At 39.0% G+C, this 12,478-nt stretch overlaps 1 pseudogene; it reads left to right on the top strand.

The window, feature by feature from the left end:
- Positions 1-8,187, top strand: part of LOC115439273 (protein transport protein Sec24C-like) — a 40,081-nt pseudogene extending 31,894 nt beyond the window's left edge.
- Positions 8,188-12,478: the final 4,291 nt, after the last annotated feature.

Below are 12,478 nucleotides of genomic sequence, written 5' to 3'. Positions count from 1 at the left end.
AACCACCCCTTTACTTTTAACCCCCTAAAGGTAACCACCCCTTTACTTTAACCCCCTAAAGGTAACCACCCCTTTACTGTAACCCCCTAAAGGTAACCACCCCCTAAAGGTAACCACCCCTTTACTGTAACCCCCTAAAGGTAACCACCCCCTAAAGGTAACCACCCCTTTACTTTAACCCCCCTAAAGGTAACCACCCCTTTACTGTAACCCCCCTAAAGGTAACCGCCCCTTCACTTTAACCCCCTAAAGGTAACACACCTTTATTTTAGCCTCCTAAAGGTAACCACCCCTATCCCAATATAAAACTATATTCTGACATTCATCATTTATTGTTTTGTATCCCAGACCTCTGTTAAAAAGAAACACTGAATTCAACGTGTCCACATACTTTTGTCATATAGATCCTACTACCTTGACTCTGGGTCCGTTTGTCAGTCGGGCTGTATTGGTAATGTTGTTTTTTTTTTTGTCTCAGGCTGCAGACTGTGCAGGGAAGCTCTTTGTCTTTCACACATCTTTACCATCGCCGAGGCGCCTGGAAAACTGAAAAACAGAGAGATAAGAAGCTGATCGGCACAGACAAGGAGAAGGTGTGTGTCTGATTATATACATATGTGTTGGATTATGTACTCAGTTCTACCTGTTTTATCTGAAAACACTGGATACAGATGATGACACAACCCCTGTTCACAGTAACTAGTATACAGAGTCCAAACTGACTCCCTGTTTCCTCCAGTCCCTGTTTCAGCCTCAGGCCAGTTTCTACAACAGTCTGGCAAAGGACTGTGTGGCCCAGGGCTGCTGTGTGGACCTGTTCCTGTTCCCCAACCAGTACGTAGACGTCGCCACATTAGGGGTGGTCCCCGTCTCCACTGGGGGGTCGTCTACAAATATACATACTTTCAGGTGAGTCTGGGTCCAGACTGCTATGGATGGATGGATGGATGGAAAGAAAATGAATAAAATGTCAGAGTGGAGTATGTGCCTATAAGTCAGAGCTTTTTCATGATTTTTTTCCCCCTCCTATCCTGTGTGGTGTAGAAGATGATTGTGTTTCCATGGTAACAATGGGTATATCTGATGACCATGAAAAGGCCTGTACTCATGCTTAGAGGGGTCGCTGCTGATCCTTGGGATGTCAATGGGTTGAGGATCCAGAGGTGTGGTGAACTTCCAGCGGTCGTACATGTGTAATAGACGGTGTTTTCTGTGTTTCAGGCTCACGTCTGACCAGGAGCGCTTCTTTAAACGATCTCAGGCGAGACATTCAGAAACCGGTCGGGTTTGACGCAGTCATGAGGGTTCGCACAAGCACAGGTGGAGACTCTATTCCACAGTCAACACTAGGGATGTCCAACATGTGGCCTGTGGGCCAAGCCAGCCCATCAAAGGGTCCATTCTGACCATGGGATGAATTTGTGAAATGTGGACATTACACTGAAGATATTAACAATGATTTTACCTTAAGGTTCCACATACAGACCAATATGACTAAAGTGGATCAGACCAGTTAAAATAATAACCAGAGTAACCGATAAATAATGACAGCTACAATGTTTCTTTGTTTTAGCGTAAAAAAGTTAATCAATTCAAAATATTACATTTACAATCTATTCTTTAGCAAAAAATGTGAATAACCTGAACAAGAATGACCAACATGAACGTCTTAAGAGAAATAAGTGCAATTTTAACAATATTCTGCCTATTACTAAATGTTTTGTGTATTTGTAAATGTACTGTGCTCTGTAAATGTGGCAATGACATGGACAATATGGACAAAAGTACGTGGACACTTTGAATTCAGGTGTTTCTTTCTAACAGGGGTCTGGGATATAAAACAATAATGACTAATGTCAGAATATAGTTTTATATTGGGATAATATCACTGATGTTCATATCTATCCATATAGTTTATTAACATCAATATTTCCTCAAAGTTTAATGGTAGATTTTTCTTCTTCAGGGAGATGTGATGAAAGTAGATGGTTAGTTGTGGAAGAAAATTATTATTTACAGTCAGAGCATGCAAAATATTTTCAAAATTTAGAGGCAGAACATTTAAGATCATAGTCATGGATAAAAAAAAACAAATAAACAAATCAATGTTGAGGGAAATTAACTCAAAACAAGAAAAATTCAACATGTCCACATATTTTTGTCCATATGTTGTACATTGGGCTGTACGTGGCCCCTGAACTAAAATGACTTTTGACACCATTGCCTCCTTCTGACTCCGCCCCCCCTCTTCAGGAATCCGGGCGACAGACTTCTTTGGCTCCTTCTTCATGAGTAACACTACGGACGTGGAGCTGGCGGGTCTGGACTGCGACAAGGCCACTCACTGTGGAGTCAGCACGACGACAAACTCAGCGAAGAGACGGGGGCGCTGATGCAGGTAGAAGGAAAACGCACATGCACATCAATTCAAACACACTCCACAAAGTCTGAAAAAATATATAAGGGTCCCTGTCGGTGGTTTTACTCTTATATCAGATGGTTTTTGAGTCATTTTCCTGCTGTATATAGAGAATAGAGAATAGCCTTTATTGTGATTTTGTGGACAGTGGAATTAGGAGAGCTACCAAAGTCAGTGCAACAATATTAATAATTTTTAAAAATAATAATCTGAAAATAAGAATAGCGTAAATATAATAATATAAACAAAAGTGCACAGAAACAAAATCAACAAAATTATTAACAAAAACGTCAAAATAATTGACAAAATTGACAAAATAATCAACGAAATGGACAAAATTACCAACAAAACCATCAAAATAATCGACAAAATGACAAATATTCAATAAAATTTAAAAGATATATTTTTATTAAAGTCATACTGGAAATGAGAAAAATATTGAGTCTGAAAGTTATGATAGGAGTAAATGTACTCATCTAATTTGCATGTTGTAACGCCACATGGTGGGGGCCATATTGGATTGTGTAACTTTTCGTAAAATTGAACTTTTTGAACATATTTACATGGAAGTTTTCTTTGTGTTTTTGGTTTTTACTGTCAGCCCTCGCTACAGCATATTTTCATCAGTTCGTTGTCCGTATGTTTGTGGAAAACCTTTGGTGTGGACTGAAAGCTGAGGGCGAGCATGTTATGTTTTTGTCATCTTATCCTTAAAGTAAATGAATTTAAACTTTAGTAGAAAGTCAGATATAGTAAGTTTTTGTATCTTTATGGTCAAATCTGTCTTTATTTATCCAAAATAAAACTAAACAAGTGGTTCCAGGCACAACAAACCCCGCCTCTCGCACGTATCATAGCTTATTTTGGCATCAATCCAGCTGATGTCATCTTGTCTATGCATGTGCTGATGTTAGCATAGACAAATTTCATCTATATAAGTAAATGGGGAAAAAATAAATTTGAAAGATTCATAAAAAATTTGAACTTTGACCTACTTTTCCCAAAATGTAATCACATCTATTCTGGGTACCTGGTGATCTATAAACCCAGTCTGGTATGAATTCAACCAGTAGTTTTGGTGATAAAGTGTTAACAATCAAAGAAACAACCAACCAAAACAGTACCCCTTGCCTCTTCTTCGGGGGGCGGGGTAATAAACTTTACTTACTCAACCATGTTCAGGATCACACCTTTAAACGGATTTTCTTCTTCACTTTGAATAGAAACATGTCCTGAAATGGTGTTAGGATTGAAGGGGCACATGTCTGTCCCCTATTGGTGGGAGGTAGTAACAAGCCAACATCAGTGTGCAACAACAGAAATAATATTAATTAAGGTGTCAGATAAATGTATGAAGTGAAATGTATATTTGCCTATAGATAGTAGTGGATTATAAAGTGTATAAAGCTGAATACTCCAGTAAAGTGTCAGTGATGCAGCAGCAGGTGTGTTCAGGACCAATGCCAAACATACATGGAAGTAAACTGTAAATAGATCCTGCATCTCCGGTTGAAATTTCCCATGTGTCTTTGCAGTGCGCGGTGCTGTACACCAGCTGCAGCGGCCAGAGGCGTCTCCGCATCCACAACATGGCTGTCAACTGCTGCTCTCAGCTGGCCGAACCTCTACCGCAACTGTGAGACCGACACAATCATCAACTTCTTCTCCAAATACCGGTGAGAAACAGATCAGAGCTGTGTTCAGATCGTCTTCGTTAGCAAGTTCTTCAAACACTTCTTCTCTGGTGAAACTGCTGCTTGGATTCATTTCAAATTTTATATTATATCTTCCTTGGTAACAATGTTGACAAAGTTTCATTGTTTTTCAATTTTTGACGATTTTTGAAACATTAAAAATGTGACTTTCCTTCTAATAGGTAATATTTTGATGGTTATATAACATGTAAATGGTTACAGATTTCAATATAGTTACTATTGATCACTGATAGGAAGTCATTTGGGTCCGTGACCTTTGACCTAGAGTGACCTTGAAGGGTCAAACTAAGGTCACCAACGTCCTACATGTCAACAGTCTTCTCTGAAACTACTGGCCCAGATTATTTTCAAATTTTGTATGTATCTTTCTTGGGACAATGTCGACAACGTTTTGTTCAGTTTTCAGAATTTTTATTTTATTTTTTTTCATTCTTGATAAATTTTTCAGCACTTAAAAATGTGCCTTTTCTTCTACTGGTCATATTTTACATACTGAATGGATAGCATGCTGTTATGCTGATGTTTGTGTTTGTGCAGCTTTCCGTGGCATCCTGAACAACCCCACGAAGGCGGTCAAGAGACACTCTGGTCAACCAGTGCGGCTCAGATTCTGGCCTGTTACCGCAAGAACGTGCCAGCCCTTCATCAGCCGGTCAGGTACTGAAAACCACACACACCACACCCAGCAGCATTATGGGAAATATCTGCGTACAACACAACAAACCACGGGTTACAATGTCAGTAGGTGTGTTAACATTCACCCTAATGTTCCACTTAAGTCGGTCCAAGTGCCTTCAATGGCAGCAATGGTAACGCTAGGTGGTATTGACTTCATTCTACAGGACCAAAGCCAACTGGTGTCTCATTTGTGTGTCTGCAGCTCATGCTAATGCTTAACGCAGGTTCTGTTAGCTCCATTCTACAGACCAAAGCCAACATTTGTTCTCATTTGTGTGTCTGCAGCTCATGCTAATGCTAATGATAGGTGCTATTAGCCTCATTCTACAGACCAGTTGTCTCAATTGTGTGTCTGCAGCTCATGCTAATGCTAGGTGCTATTATCTTCTATTCTACGGAACAAAGCCAACAGTCGTCTCTTTTGTGTGTCTGCAGCTCATGCTAATGCTAACTCAGGTGCTATTATCCTCATTCTACAGACCAAAGCCAACTGGTGTCTCATTTGTGTGCCCTGTAACTCATGCTAATGCTAACGCAGGCGTTATTAGCCTCATTCTACAGACCAAAGCCAACAGTCGTCTCTTTTGTGTGTCTTGCAGCTCATCCTCCCTGAGTGCATGAAGCTGTTACCGGTCTACCTGAGAACTGCGTGCTGAAGAGCGAAGTGCTCCTGGCCGGCGCCGACGTCTCATTGGACGACCGGGCGTACCTGAGACAACTGATCAGCTGCATGGACGTGGCAGAGACCCACGTCTTCTTCTACCCCCGTCTGCTGCCGCTGGTGAGACGCTCATGGCCTTTACTGGAAACATTGAAGACGAGGGTTTTATTTAATTGTAATAGTTAGTATAGAATCACACAGTGACACTAGTAAACTGCCCTCGTCTTCATCCTCTTCTAATATTTCAGACCAAGTTGGAAAGCGGTTCGTTGCCGGTGGCCGTGAGAGACTCGGAGGATGCGGCTGTCGAAAGGCGGAGTCTATCTCCTGGAGACAGGGCTCCACCTCTTCCTGTGGGTGGGCGCCAGCGCTCAGCAGGAGCTGCTGCTCAATATCTTCGGGACGCAGAGCTTTAGCAGATCGACCGGCAACGGTGAGAGAATGCGTCAGCGTCGGCCCAGTTAGATTAACTGACGGTGTTTAATGCAACAGGTCACACATCAAGATCCAATGATGTTTGGGTATTTTAGGGGGGGTTCGGTGTATTTTCATGTATTTCAGCTGATTTTGGTATATTTCAGCATATTTCTTGGATATTTTAGGACACTTTTTTGTGTTTTTTGTATATTTTGTGTATTTTAGTGTATTTTAGCATAGTGTTTTATATTTCAGGGCACTGTCCTGTGTTGTTGTTTTTTTGTATTTTTTATGTATTTCAGTGTATTTTAGTTTTTTAGGTATTTTCGCATATTTTTTTGATATTGTAGGGTACTTTTTTTGTATATTGTATATTTTAGCTTATTTTTAGTGTATCGTATCATTTTTTTTGTAGTGTATTTTAGCATATTTTTGAATATTTTAGGGCACCTGTTTTGTGTTTTTCTGTATATTGTGTATTTTAGTGTATTGTAGCATATTTTTTGATATTTTAGGGCACATTTTTTTCTTTTTTTTCTTTTTTAGTATTTTTATGTATTTGTGTGTATTTTAGTTTGTTTTAGTGTATTGTAGCATATATTTGGATATTTTAGTGTACTTTTGTATATTTTTTGGTATTTTTAGCTTTTTTTTGCATATTTTTTGTGTGTTTTTAGGGCACTTTATAAAACACAGAGGGCAGATAATAGAACACAGATACTGTCATTTACTCTGTCATTTATTTTACCATTTGTTTTTTTTTTTTTTTTTTTGTGAATTAATGATGTGTTTGAGGTCTGCTGGTGCCGTTTCTTACAGTTTCTGTCTGATTTCAGACCAGTTTACCAGTGTTGGAGAACCCGTTCTCACAGAGACTTAGAGAAATCATCGAGTCCTTCAGAGCACAGCGTTCACGATACATGAAGGTAAAGCTATTTTCACGTAAATGTCCTCATCTGCGGCCAATACTGTCTTCTCATCACTGTGTATTTTTAATGTTTTGACAAAAGACATTAGTTGATGGTGTTAAATAAGTTTTATTTATTTTTAAAGCAGGTTTTCTGGTGGAATTCAGTTTTTAGTATTGAATTCTTAGTTTTACTCCTTAGAAAAAGCGCCGTACATATAAAATGTGTTCACTTTATTCCATAAAAGTCATCGGTTTATTCAGGTTTTCCTTCTTGTATGAACCACCATACAACAATCATGGAAAAATTAAACCATGTTGCCTTCGCTTCCATGAGGAAAAGTGTGGAAAAATTGGCAACATAAACCTGTGATGCGCTGCCCTCTTGTGGTGTAAAACCACACACGCCAATATAGTAGAACATAAACTTAACTATGTTCCTTTTTAAAGACATTTTCACTGTAACTTTAGTTGGAATAGTGAACATGTAGAGCAGTCCAGTGAGTATATGCCATTTTTATTCTTATTCAGTGCGGGAAAGAAACAAAAGATACCACAAAAGGAAAAAACCAAACAAACTGGTATACAAGACAGATTTATGAAAGTGAGAATGAACAAAATAATGTGGGAAAATACATGAAATAACGAGTGAGATGAACAAAATAATGATGAAAATGAACGAAAAATGATGGAAATGAACAAAATACTTTGGAAAATACATGAAATAATGAGGGAAATAAGGCAAGGCAGGTTTATTTATATAACACATTTCATGTACAAGACAATTCCAAGTGCTTACATGAACATTAAAAGCATTACAGCAGAAGGCATGAGAAAAACAAACAAAAATCAGAATAAATAGATAAAACAGAATAACAGATTAAACAAGCCAAGCAGATAAAAAGATAGAAACTTTTAGCTTAAAAGGAACAGTGCAGATCTGAACTGAAGAACTAAAAACTCTATTCAAATACAGCTGAGAACAGGTGGTCTTTAACCGGGATTTAAATAAGCTGAGTGTAAACTCAGTCAACAAAATAATTAGGAAAATGACAAACTAATGATGAAAATGAACAAAATATAGAAAATGAATACGGTAATGACGTCCCACTGGAATGTGATAATCAACTGCAGAATGTTTTGTGTATGTTATTTTGAAACACGAGCGACAGAAAGTTGGTATGGGTCACACATGCCCGGTGCGGATGGGGTAACCATGGAGACCTGCGTGTGTTTGTCTCCCCACAGCTGATGGTGGTGAAGCAGGAGGACAGAGCCGAGCTGATATTCAGAACTTCCTGGTGGAGGATAAGAGCGCCAGCGGGGGGGCGTCGTTACGTCGGACTTCCTGTGTCACATGCACAAGGAGATCCGCCAGCTCCTGAGCTAGGCCCCCCCGAAAACACACCCGTATGACCCCGCCCACCCTCCCTCACCGACCGGTCACCTTTCACCCATTTTCTCGTGGAAGAAAGCGCTTTATCTTTTTGTTTTGTTAATTTTTTTTTTTTCCTTTGTTTTTTTTTTTTTTTTTTAACCTGATAAACTAAAGCTTCTGATTCGCCGTCGGTCGAGGGCCACGGACGCCGGTCGTCGTCATTTGTCGTCGTCGTGTGAATGCGCGGAGAGAATCTGCCTCCAACCGCTGCTTGAACACGGCACGGCGGAATAACTGACGAGGGAGGGTGGTTGTATATATACAAGTGTGTGTAGTGTGTGTGTGTGTGTGTGAATGTGGGAGGTGTGTTGTTGTGTTCTGTCTGTATTAGCACTGAAGGCTGGTTAGGGTGAATAAACACACCCTCCAATAGCAAACTGTTTTATATGATGGAACCCTATTAGAGTGAAGGACGTCACTGGAGTTAAAGAAATGCTGACCCCCACCCCCACCCCACATGTCTGTCATGGCCTTAGTAAACCCGCCCCCCTCCTCCTCCTCTTCCTGAACGCTGCTTCAATCATGCATTCAGGATCCATATTAACATCTGCAGAACTGTACAAACCTCTCCCTTCAGGTCTGTAAATCATTCTCCGTCTCGTCCTTGACCCATAAAAACCCAGAACTACTTTTCTGTCAGTTCCCAAATTAAATTTTCTCTATATCTAACCTGTCTTAACTGATTTTATCCCCATTTATTGTAATATTATCTCCTGTATTTTCTGCTTTATCAGTCATAAATCAGGTATTTTCCTGTATTTAAGTCGCTGATCATGTAGATGTTCATAAAAGCTCCGGTTAAAGTTGAGGGGTTATTTTATCAAAAAACAGAGAAACCGTTGTCTTTTCAGTCAATCTCTCATTAACTGAACATAAACCCGTGTGTCCATCCACTGTCATTGATCCACTCCCATGGGTTTTACTGGTGAATCAATGTTGTAGAAGATAATGGTGTTCTCCCGGTAACCACAGAGCCACTTAACGTCCACATGGGTCATATCTGATGACCATGAAAAGACAATACACTGTATTTTACACCAATTATTGACATGGATGATAGAATTAGTGGATCGGCTGGTATTAAACAGTTTTAGATCAGTAGATGGTTTGGGTCTTTATGGGTTAAAACCACAAGGAAACCGTGTGTGGTAAGTGGTTATTTCCTGTTTCTGGTTTCACTTTCCTTCAGCCCATAAAACATTCACTCTGTGTTCAATGCAATGATAATTTATCCCAATATAAAACTATATTCTGACATTAGTCCTTATTATTTTATATCCCAGACCCCTGTTAGAACAGAAACACCTGAATTTCACGTGGCCACATACTTCTGTCCACATATTTTATTTATTATAAAACACGGTCATTTTACATGAGACGATACAGAAGAGGATGAAGCTGATAAGACGGAAATACATCGTTTTGCAAAATAAAATATGCGACAAGTCAAAGTAAGAGATACAACAGACAAACAACTGTGTTTAATTCACAAGAAGCAAAAACATGGGCTGAAATCAACGTAAGAGACAAATACAAACTAACATAAAAGGGTAAAAAAATATGTAAAAACCACACAACGAAACAAAAATAACAAAAAAACACAACACGAGAGTGAAATAAAAGACAAAAATTAGGTTAAATGTTGCGTTAAATGTCAAGTTGAAGATGCGCTGAGTCCAAACATGGGTCACATTAAATAACCTTTCCACTTTTGTGTGTAAAAATGGGTTTTTTTTGCTGATTTATTTTGGATTTTAATGCGTTTTTCCTGTATTTCCCTGTGTATCTCAATATATCAAAGTAGCGAAATGCCACATATACGATCATTACAACCTGGCTTTTGTACATTCCTGCAGAATATTCGTTAATAATCCTCCAATCTGAAAATCTGTTCTACGTCTGACTGTTAAGACTCACCAGTTCTTACTATTATCGCTTTAATCTCACATTTGATCGAGTCATTTTTTTTGTTTTATTCTTAACATCTGGCTCCAGCAGAACCTCCGATGAAGCTCCAGATGTGCATTTCAACGCTTTTTTTTTTTTTTTTTCCCGACTTCTTTCCCCCCGACGGTACGGTGCTGCGAAACTTTATAGCCGTTGAACGTTCCGATGTCCAGACGTGAAGAAAAATTGCTTTTCATCTGTGTGGAGTGACAGCAGACACGTGGACAGAGACATTATAGTGACTTTGTTTTTTTTTTTTTTTTTGCGTTGTCTTCGCACTGAAGACCTTCGGTGTGTAAATAAATATAATGTACAGAATTAATAGAGGATAATAACGCCGTTTTAAAGACCTGCCCTGAAACAGCCATGGTTGTCGATGGTTGGTTTCTCAATCGCGGACGGCCTAAATCGCGGCTTTTACCGAAGAGAGACGACGCCTCCGCGGGCCTTTTTGATACGTCTCTGTGTGTGTGTGTGTGTGCGTGTGCGTGTGTGTGTTGTATGAATGATCGTGAGGATGGGAGAGTGTGTGTGTTGTGATTGTGCGGTCGGTCCTGGTGAATTTCTTCAGAGGAACAGAGGGATCGGCCACCGCACACACTTTCCATGAGATTCAATCCAGTCTTCATTTATCACTTTCTGTTCCTTTTTTAACAACGTGACTTTGTGTTTGGTGTGTGTGCCGCCCTCTGTTCCGTCTTTACGTTCATCTCTCTTTGATTGACCCACCGTCTTGACTGTAACCTTCGTTTCTGTTCCTTTTTTCTTTGATTTTTTCTTTTTTTTTTCTGCCTCTTGGGACTGCTAATAAAATGATTGTTAAAGATGACTCTGTTTTGCTTCTGTCCATTTATTTTGTTTAACGCAATACGACAAAACATTTTTATTATAGTTAGTGCAGCAATACGACGGGCTATTAGGGCCACGTAAATAAATAAAGCACCGGTCACTACGAGAATAAAGTTGCTAATATTTTGAGAATTAGTCATAATATTATGAGCATAAAGTCAAAGTTTAAAAAAAAAAACTAATTTAACAAAAAATGTTGTACTTTTATAAGATTAAAGTATTATATTTGAGAAAACGCCATATTGGAATGAGAATAAAGTTGTAGTTTTAAACCAGAGGCGATTTCTCTCAGACTGCCAGTGGAAGCTCAGCTTCCCCTAAAACTACGAAATTAAATGGTCAAATCTGTACGGTTGTGTTGACATTTCATTGACTACAAATGAGTTAGAATATGGTCATTCAGAATCAGCTTTATCCCAAATCATCAGACTGGATGTTGTTCACTTCTCCTCCATTCCCGGTCTGTGTTTCTCCTCCATCTCTGCTCAGTGCATTTGTCCGTTAGACGCTCAGCGTCCATGCACTTCAATGGGACTGAGTGGACGTAATTGGATAAATTCGCGATGTTGTCCCGCACTCGGACGCTCAGCGTCTCTGGGGGTGATGGAGCTGTGGGCGGAGCTCGGCCGGGCATGGACGCTGACCCCGTTTGATGACAGCTATTTTCAGATCTGCTCCTTCACTGACACAGTTCAGTTTAATACGCCACACATTCTGCTGTGAAATCAGAGAAACCACTACCAAATTATCGTATTCATTTCTTGCCCTGCAAAAAAAACAAACTTGTACTTCTGTTTCAATTTAAATAATTTCAATGTTTTCTTGTTTACTTGGTACGATAAGGTCACTGAGCATTTTCTTAATAAAGGAACGGAGGGACGAATTTATGTTTAAATAACTTGACAATTTTTTTTGATGTAAGTCGACAATGAGCTTCCCCTGTCTGAAAGACGAGCAGCCGTCACTGTGTAAAACTCATTTTACAAAAATAATGTACTTATAAAGTTAAAGTGTGATATTTTGAGAAAAAAAGCCATAATATTATGAGAATAAAGTTGTAGTTACAAAAAAATCATTAACAAAAATAATGTCTACAATGGCCAGAATACAAAACCTATCTGAAAAAAAAATCACTTTTTCAGGAAACAAAAATGTTTAGTTTTATTATAGTATGGTCTTTGTTGGTGTTGTCAGGTGACCATGTCATAAGAAAGGGGATTATCTTGCAGATGGACTGAAAATGTGGAGTCATCCTTGTTCTCACCAATTAATGTGAAAACTCAAAATCCAAAAATTTGCAGAAAGGAGGTTTTGTTTTCTGGCCATCGCATAGGTTTATGAGAATAAGTCATAATATTTTGAGAATAAAGTCATAATATGAGATTTAAGTTGTAGTTGGGAAAAAACCCTCATTTAACAAAAATGTACTTTTATGAGATTAAAGTCG

The sequence above is a fragment of the Sphaeramia orbicularis genome, chromosome 19 (genome assembly GCF_902148855.1).
Source record: "Sphaeramia orbicularis chromosome 19, fSphaOr1.1, whole genome shotgun sequence".
Taxonomy (NCBI): domain Eukaryota; kingdom Metazoa; phylum Chordata; class Actinopteri; order Kurtiformes; family Apogonidae; genus Sphaeramia; species Sphaeramia orbicularis.
Note: the sequence above shows the minus strand (reverse complement) of the source record. Positions and strands in the feature narration are given on the sequence as shown.